Genomic DNA, 9,890 nt, shown 5'->3' with positions numbered 1-9,890 from the left:
CTAAAGAAACAAACGGAGCTGCTCTGTTTCTGGTTGTTGAGGCTGAGGTTGATTGACCACTGGCACTCAGCCAGTTTTAAGGATGATTTGTGGATGTTGTTGGAGCCTGAGCACTCTACAGAGCTGGTCCCTGTGGGCTCCATCCAACAAGCGAGGCCCTCCCAGTCACCGCCTCAATTCAGCTTCACAAATGAGAGCCCTTCTCCCTGAAGCTCAGTTCTAGGCAGAAGAAGGTTTACTTGTGCAGTATTTGCCGTTTCCCCAGTGAAAACCCCATATACCTCTCCGGAGTAAATGGCCCCTCTTCTACCGTCAGACTACATATTTCAGGTGCCTCTAACTATTCTTCATGCTCCAAGGATAGGCACCTTCATGATTTGAACAAGAATTTCCCCCACAGGCTCCCGTATTTGAACACCTACTCTGGGTTGCTGATGCCTTCTGGGGAGGTTTCAGAAGAGTAGCGTTGGAGGAAGTACGACACTCACTGGGTGTGGGCTTAATCCTCTCACCACTTCCGGTTCATTCTGTTTTTGTGTTTGCTGTTTAAGATGGGAGCTTCCGGTTTCCTTTTCCTGGTGCTGTGGCCACCACATGCTGCCGCGGTATCCCTACCATAGGAGCTCAAACCCTCTGGGACTATAGGACGCTTTCTTCTGTAAGATGCCCCAGCCCTGGGATTTTTATCACAGCAACAGAAAAGTAACAAACACAAGAACCCAGGAAATTACACTGGACTATAAAAATCACTGGCTCAGGGGTGGAAGGAAGACACAGATCTCAAAAAAGCAGCTGGAGAAAAATTCTTTCTGCTAAGGGTGTTAGGGGATAGCCTCGAGGTTCTGTCATCTATTTTGCCACCATTCTGGGGAGCTTGAGAATGTAGTCAGTAAAGGAAAGGCGAAGCAAAGCATAAAAACTTGTTGGAGCGCCTGGATTCAGACATGCCCGGGGCCAGGATACCCTTAGATTTTTTTTTTTCTTTAATGTGCCAATAAACTGCCCAAACATACTTACTGCCCCTTCAGCTATTTTCATTCACTGTACCAAAGAGCTTTTGGTAACATATGTCCAAACAGGGACCACAAAAGAAGCTCCCTGTACTCTTTTCCAGGTTTTCAGACATATTAATCAACTTTGCTTCTAAAGGAAACTCTTTATTTCTCTTCATAAAGCTAAATCCAAGTTCTCTGGTAGGACGCTGCGTGAAGTTCTTACCCTTGGGAGGGGGTCTTTCTCCTGACGTTGACCTTCCTGCTGGAGATTTCTTGCTCATCCCACGGCTTCCATTACACATAAAAAGGCCCTTCTCTTACAAACACATGTCTGCATTCTGCGAGGCTGGCACTTGGGGGAGAATCTCCCTGTTGGAGGGCTCAGCTGGACCCCAGGCCTCAATGCCTGGTCCCCTGATGTTTGTCTTTCATTGATATCATTAAAAGAGTCAGCATGTTTCCTCACAGGCTTATGTTGAGCAGATGAGGGAAACGGGCCACCCCACCTCCTGCTTCCTCTGACCCACCTCCTCCTCGCCCAGCCTTGTAAATACAGTCGCACAGACCATCAAGAAGCTGGAATGGACGGAGTTGGCAGCAGGCGCCACAGCACACTCCCATGATGCATCGCTTCTTTTTCTCGTCTGCTCATTGGATGACCTCTCCTTTGAACTCCTTATTGAAGTGCGTGTGCTCAGCTTGATCTTGAGACTATTTTAGTGATTAAAGACTACAAAGTTGAATTCCCTCCCCGCAAATTGGAAGCATCTTCCAACATCATTGCAATTTTCGAATGGAGTCCCTGAGTATAGCATTGCTCCATGATAGACTAAGTGCAAAACGTTCTTGGTGAGATGCCATTCTCTGTGGAAGGCGAATTTAAGTCATATGTGATACTACCCACTTCAAAACAATTGCTTGTAGCAGACTCTTCTGGAGATTTTAACATTGAGGTCACACCAGTGGAGGCTTGTCCCAAGAAGTTGTAGGATTCTTCTATTCTGGAGTTGAACTTTTTTATAATGGACCTAGTTATGTGCCCTTTGAAGAGGCTCTGAAGGTAATTCTGGTACACAGGTGAACCAAGCTCTCTGATTTTTCAAGATGCAGATTTCTGACATGGCGTGAAGCTTGTTTCAAGCTCATTTAGTAGCATAGAGATGCTTGCTTTTATTCCGTGGTTGTATTTCAGTTGACCAAAACTAAACTAACAATGATGCTTACTTGTGAACCTGATATTCGGCAGTTCTATTTCACGACTGCAACCTGTGAACCCTGCAACAGCCAAAAGATCCAACGTGGCTTTATTCTTATGGTGGCAGTTCCTGCTGGTCTCCAACTGGAAGCTCAAGCAGTCCTGTAAGTCGAGGTTCTTATATCTTCTCTACAGTATCCCCTGCAGATGGTGGCTAGGGCTTCTTTTTACTGTGGTGGCTGGTGGCAAAAAGATACATTTTATGTGAATAAGACGCATTGTGTTATCAAAACACATGATCTGACCAAGCCTGGAGTTATTATGAGAGAACAGGATGTGAAGGCATAACCCCTTGAAGACACATCATAGGAACATCAAATTTCAGTCTGTCATGCTCTCTTCTTCTGTTTCCAGGTAATTACCTAGTCTGATAATTATGGTGTGGTGATCCAAAGACATAAATAACACAGAAGGGCATCTGGACATAGTGTTGTATACCTGTAATACCAGGTACTCAGGAAGCCGAGGCAGGAGGATTACAATCCTGCACATAGCAAGATCCAGGGTGGCCTGTGGAACTTGGTATGACTCTGTCTCAAAAATTATTTTTTAAAAAGAGAAATTTCTTGGAGTTTCAGCTCAGTGATAGAGGACTGGGGGCCTAGCATATTCCAAGCCTAAAATGTAATCTCCAGTGCAGGAAGAAGGACAGGTAGAGGGGGAGGAGAGGGGGGGGGAGAAGGAGGAGGAGGAGGGAGAAGGAGGAGGGAGGAGGAGGAGGGATGGAGGGAGGGAGAGAGAGAGAGACAGAGAGAGGGGAGGAGAGGAAGAGAGAAGAAGAAGAAGAAGAAGAAGAAGAAGAAGAAGAAGAAGAAGAAGAAGAAGAAGAAGAAGAGGAAGAGGAAGAGGAAGAGGAAGAGGAAGAGGAAGAAGAATGGAGGGGAGAGAGGGAGAGAGAGAGAGAGAGAGAGAGAGAGAGAGAGATGATTTGTTACATGCCTGTTTGTCTGAGACCTTTGCTGTCTTTTGCATCCTGTTTCCCAGATAATAGCCCTTGTTTATTCTTTTTTGTCATGCAGAGAGTTACCCCTATTCCTAGTTGTCAACTTGACTGTATCTAAACACAGTCCAGAATTGGAGGGCTCACCTGTGATCCAGCTCTTGAGGCTGGAAGACACAAGTTTCTGACGTGGATCTTGGCATGGAGATCTTGAGGCACAGTGACCATGAAAAGCTTAGGCCCAGGCAAAGTAGTACAGGCCTTTCATCCCAGGAGACTGAGGCAAGGAGATCTCTGAGTTTAAGGTCAGCCTGTGACAAAGCCAGTCCCAGATCCAGGCGTGGTTGTACACAGCTTTAATCTGGGCCACACCTTCGGCTGGAGGCCTGCAGAGGGACTCTGAAAGAAGGAAGATTCACTCTTTTTCGGCTGCTTGCATTTTCTTGCCAGCATGCCTGTCGGGACCTACTTCTACAGAAGACCAGCTCAAACAAACAACCAGCCTCACTAGACTGATCAACTACTAGATTCTTGGACTTCCCATCCACAGCTGCGCATTGCTGGGTTAGGTGGACTACAGACTGTCAGTCATCACAACAAATTCCCTTCATGTATAGAGACATTCCATAAGTTCTGTGACTCTAGAGAGCCCTGACTAAGACACAGAGTGTCTTTGTTGGGGTTTCATTGATGTGAAGAGACACAATGACCACAGCAACTCTTATAAAGGGAAACATTTAATTGGGGCTGGCTTATAGTTCAGAGGTTTAGTCCATTGTCATGGCAGGAAGCATGGCGGCACCCAGGCAAACATGGTGCTGGAGAGGTAGCTGAGAATTCTATATCTGGATGGGCAGGCAGCAGGACGAGAGAGTGACACTGGGCCTGGCTTCAGCTCTGAACCATCAAAGCCCACACTTCTTCCACACTTCCTCCAACAGAGCCATACCCACTCCGACAAGCCACACCTCCAATACTGCTACTCCCAATGATTCTAGGAAGGTCATTTTCATCAATGACACAGAGGTCATCTACCAACTGATCATGTTACTACTAAATTATACTAGATAATTTAATTTCCATTTTTTTGTTTTCTATTTCTTCCCTAGGATTTGGTGACTCAGAATGAGTTTGTGAATCTATAATTCTTGGTATGAACTATTTTTTTCCATGTGGGTCACATTACAAATTAAAAAAACCCAGATGAAAGAAAATATTTATTCAACAAACATCCTCCCAGTCTCTATGTTGTGCCTAGATGCTTTTTAAGATCTTTTTCTTTCTGCTCTTAACTCGTAACAACGCTAGAACATGCTCACCATGACTGTAAATCCTGGTAATTAACTGGGAAGTTACTGAGAGCAAAATAAATCACTGCCAAAGCTCAAATAGCCAATAAGGTTACCTATGTGAGACGCTATGCTTCTCATGCATGAATGATGTGTGTGGTAGAAAGGGATTGCAACAACTACTGTATCATGAGTTGGGCACCACGGTCGGTACATGGGAGCCCAGAAAGTTTATTCTGAATGGCAATATTAGCCTGGGTGATAGACAGAACAACCTTGCTTAGAAAGAGTAGGGAGGCTGAGCTGACCGGGCAAAAGGAAGACAATCCTTAGAAGATAAGATCGAGGGGTTGGGGATTTAGCTCAGTGGTAGAGCGCTTGCCTAGGAAGCGCAAGGCCCTGGGTTCGGTCCCCAGCTCCGAAAAAAAGAACCAAAAAAAAAAAAAAAAAAAGAAGATAAGATTGAATTAAAACATATACTGTCCCTTGGTATCTTCCAACATGATCAACTATAGAGTCAACTATCCATGCATTGAAAATATTTAGAAAAGAAGAGGTGTCTGTACTGAACATGTACACTTTCAAGGGATAGAGAATCACTGTTCCCTAAGTAGCAGTATAATTATAACTTAAATCACCTTTGCATTATAATTAGATATACGTAATATGGAGATGACAAAGTCTGTGGGATGATATTGTAGGTTATATACAAATACTGTGACATTGTATTAAAAGATTTCAGCAATAATGGATTTGAGGGGTATAAGATCTCTCTTTGTTATGAACAGTTGATACTTAAACACTTTTCTTCCAGCTACTGTAGCTGGAGCTGTGAGCTGTAGACAAGAGCTGTGAGGACATTGTGAAGGACCAAGAAAGTCTCCAAGGGGAATAAAGTCTACACTGGGCAGGGCTCTTATCCCCAGTGGCCACATGTTCTAAACCTTAACAGTTGCTCATCAGAAGCCTTCATAGCCATCACATGACTAATATAAAGGGAGTCAGTCAATCAAACACAGGCAGACTTGAAGACTGTCACCTCCCGGTTTGCCTTTCCAATGGCTAGTGTGCAGGGAGCACTAATTGCCACTCTGTGACTCATCAAGCACATCTCAGTTGATACACAGATGACATGCTTAAAGTTGTGCTGAAAGAGGTTGACTGATTCCTAAGAAACTTAAACATCAATGCCAAGTACGAAACGACGTATCTGTTTCGTGTGACATTACTTGAGACTTTCTGTGCCATGCCCAGCAGCTTGCGTATCCCCAAATCCTTGAGCCAGGCCTTGGGTAAACCTGTCATCTCTGCTGTGAACCCAAGACAATAAAGAACTTGTCTGAATTTGATGGCCGGTTAGGTCATCTGTGTCCGTGTTTGTTTCCTTCACAAGGCCAAGTTCACTGTCAGTGGTGTCTACTGGTGGCAGATAGGAGCTGCCATTGGTAGGAGATGGGTGTTTATTTTTTCTGTCGTTGCCATTCTAGAGCCCTCTCAGGTAACTGGAAATCCGAGAAACGTTTTCAAGTTTGTTCCTTCTTTCCTTTCTCCATGCCCTTATGCTCCAGTCAGACTGTCATGTTCTGTTGCTGTGAGGGGACACCATGGCCAAGGCAACTCCTAAGAGAAAACATTTAAGTGGGGTTTGCTTATGGTTTCAGAAGCTCAGTCCATTATCATTATAGCATGCAGAGTGGTGAGTAGGAAGGCATGGTGTTAGAGAGTAGCCAAGAGCTACATCCTGATCTTTAGAGAGGGAAAGATTGAACTTGGCACGGGCTTTTGACCTCTCAAAGCCTACCTCCAAACCAGCAAGGCCACACCTAATAATATATACTCCTATGAAATTCGTTCTTATTCAGACTATATATATATGTATATATATGTATATATATGTATATATGTATATATATGTATGTATATATATGTGATATATATGATATATATATATATATATATATATATATATATATGTTTTAAATCACCAAGTCCACAAGGTTTATTTAAACAATGAGGTCACCATACAGTCATCTTCTGTCGTCTCCCATTGCCAAGCTGGAGGCTCCTCTCCTTTAGGAGTTCTTTCATAGTGTTCTTCTTGTGCCTTACATTGTCGTGTTTGTTTTGTAACTAGTAACTGCTTTTCCATCTTTACTTCGAATTTAATAGCAAAATTCTCGTTCAAACCAATTTTCTCTCTTCTTGGTACAATACAATGGAAGGAGGACTTCCGTTAACACTGGACACAGATAACTGGGAGAGCGGGCGGATGGATGTACCCGTGTATAAACTGCAGCACTCTTCTCGACTCCAGACTGCTACACTGCCTGAACGTGGGGAACATGAAAGGCAGACTACTGTAAGAGTAAGCGATGCTTTTTTATTCCTGTTTGAAGCTTTTGCCCGCATCTCAGTTTTCTTATACTGAGCTAACACGGGCAACATAGAAACTCCCTCTCAACTCTTCTCCCCTGATGTCAATGATGGCAGGCAGAACTCTTCTTTCCCACTCTTGGAGTTCTCCTTCCCTCCCTCCCCTCCCCCAAGCATCAGGCAACTTTAGGCTCTATCTTAGTAAGCCTCAGCCAGAGTAAAGGAAACAGAAGTAACGTCCATAAAGAGAGTGTCTCTTTGTCGGTTTAAGAAAGACCATAGAGATTTCAGGATACCACTGAACACATGTATCTGAATTATGTGATTGTTTATATCTACTGTGACACACACACACACACACACACACACACACACACACACACATGTGCATATATATATACACACACATATATATGAATTTATAGTTTTTACTTATACTTTAAAAATGTTTATATATATACATATATGTATGTATGTGTATACATACTGTGTGTGTGTGTGTGTGTGTGTGTGTGTGTGTGTGTGTTTGTATATCACAGATATACATAACCCTTAGGAACTCCTTTGAATGGCCAGGCTGCCTTCTGCCCAGTCTCATTCTTTGTACAAAACAGCCTGTCTTCAGGGCAAAAGCTGTTATCTGTCTCACCATACACTGGACATATGGAAAGGCTGTGGTGCCCAAAGCTTTATAGCTCAAGGAGACTTCAAGCCAAATTTGTTTCTGGGGCATTCATGTGGAGATCCTATATATGTGGTCCATATTGAGTAACCTGTTTACAATTTCTTTGTGTAGAGCATATGGAAGCCAGTTGTCTTTTGCCTTTTTCAGTTGGAAAGACACATGGTAACTGGCTCTCTGGGTTTCCAGATGTGTGCTAACTGAGGCTGAACCAGCAGTGTCCAGGCGATCTTCTAGATAGGCGGCTCCAGAGTGCCCTGCCTGTGGCTAGAGTGTTTGGTTTGTTTTTGCTTTTCTCTGTTTAGATTAAACCATTAGCGTATAAGTTATTTATTACTAACAAAGTTTTTAAAACTCTCCCATTTCTCGTATGGTGAATTTGGCAGATAGCTTATTAAAACTATTATTAAGGAAACCTTGTGGTAGGGCATGAAGAAGAGTAATTCCACAAGGAAGCTTGGTAACTGAGAAATCTGTCCATTTGCTTAAAAATGAACGAAGGGCCAATTAGATGTAAACTTAATTATCTCCAGAAATATTACCAGATGCTAGTTAGGGGCCTTCGACAGCAAGGTGGCGATTGTAAAGCTGGTATTCAAGGGGTCGATTGATCAAACGCTGGCAAAGGCAATCAGGTGGTGACTCAGTCTTTCAATGGCTGGTGTCCAGGTAGCCTTCTATAACCTACCAAACACTTCTTCACTCACCGGAATATCACCTACACTTCCAAAAGAGATCTCTGACTAAAAACCGAGCCTTGGTAAGTGTTTAAGAGAGAAAGCAAATGGTCATTTATGTTTCGAATATACTCAAGGAGAGTGTGTGCCCTTACAAACCTATGTAGCTACCTCAACTATTTGATTCCACCATATAAAAGGGGTGTGAACCATGGTGCGTGTATATGTAATATGTACTCACGAGCACAGATGTGTGTGTAATCTAAATAAGGATACCAAGTCATGGGACTTGTCAGAACCTATTGTTCTATTATTCCCTTTTGGGAGAACAAATGAGGGAATCTATTGACAAATAAATTAATTAGCAGATCATAAAACTGAAATGCTCCTAGGTCGGCATCTCTTTGCAGATAATACATGAGGGTTTGTTTTTCTGCTCTGAGCTGTTTCATTTGAGAAAGCAAGCGTCAGAACAATGTTGGAGGCACCTGTAGACTGTGAGAGGCTGACACTAAGTAGCTAATGTATCAAGGTGACAGCAGCTCACTCATATTAAACAGACACAGTCAATGCTCCCTCTGAATAGTGCACATGAGGGCAGACCATGGAGGTGGAATGGCTGGGAACATCCTGAACGGGGTGCGGGGCTCACTTCAAACTGGAGACACTAGACCATGGGTGTCCTATCATTTATAATCCCCTGGGTTTGATTGCCAGCACCACAGAACTAAACACAGGAGGACGGAAGAAGTTGTAATACATATTATGTAAGTGTGAGAATAGGAGGTAGAGAAAAAAACCATGGCCTTACTAGTTTGCTAAGAGGAAAGTGGACTTACAGTAAACCTGTAAAGAAATATGTTCAAAGCTCTCTTAGAGGAGGACTTTCATTCTATAATGTGGGAGTAGTATATCAAATTATTTCTTAGACCTGTATTTATGTCTCATCTATGAATCCTATATGTGCTGCTTGTTTGAACAGGATCCATCATTGATCTGATGATGTGGAACACTAAGGTTGCATGATGTGGAAGAGAAAGGGATGAATGGGGATTTACTCTTTCCGAGGAGGAATGGAGGGGACTGTCTGCCCAGCAGCCATGCAAGGGAAGACAGAACCTGCTGGTGGATACAGGTGGACCTGCGGTGTTTATTTAGGACGCCGCTCCTCTAAGTTTACATTGTTTCCAGGCAGTAGCAGTAAAACCTGGACTGATTTCTGACTAACTGTTGTGTCTATCTAGCTAATAAGCTGCCCCGTCTGTTTGACAGCACTTCCTGCCGCGTTGCCTTTTTGCCTATAATTGGAAACCACGCCCTTCATTTTCCCCGGTTGACTCTGCACTAGACACTCGGGCAGGCATCCTATTGTTTGAACAGACCAAAGTGTTTCCCATCTCAAGGCCCTGGGACTTGCTGGGTCCTTGCTGGGATCAGGGTGCTCTGGTTCTCCAGAAAGCAAGCTTCTCTTCAACATCCCGGCCTGCATTTCCACATTCCCTCCACACGTGACCCATTCGAATTAGCCATCTCTGTATCCTCTACGAGTCTCTGTCACTCGCTCTATTTTACTTCTTTGGTTTTGCACGTTGAGTTGCGTATCTCTTGGATAACACATTTATTGGCTGTCGTTACTGGCCAAAGATGTTCATGAGCCTCCTCTGCATACAAAGCACAAA

The sequence above is a fragment of the Rattus norvegicus genome, chromosome 15 (assembly GCF_036323735.1).
Source record: "Rattus norvegicus strain BN/NHsdMcwi chromosome 15, GRCr8, whole genome shotgun sequence".
Lineage (NCBI taxonomy): Eukaryota > Metazoa > Chordata > Mammalia > Rodentia > Muridae > Rattus > Rattus norvegicus.
The sequence above is the reverse complement of the archived record's forward strand: the minus strand, read 5'-3'. Positions refer to the sequence as shown.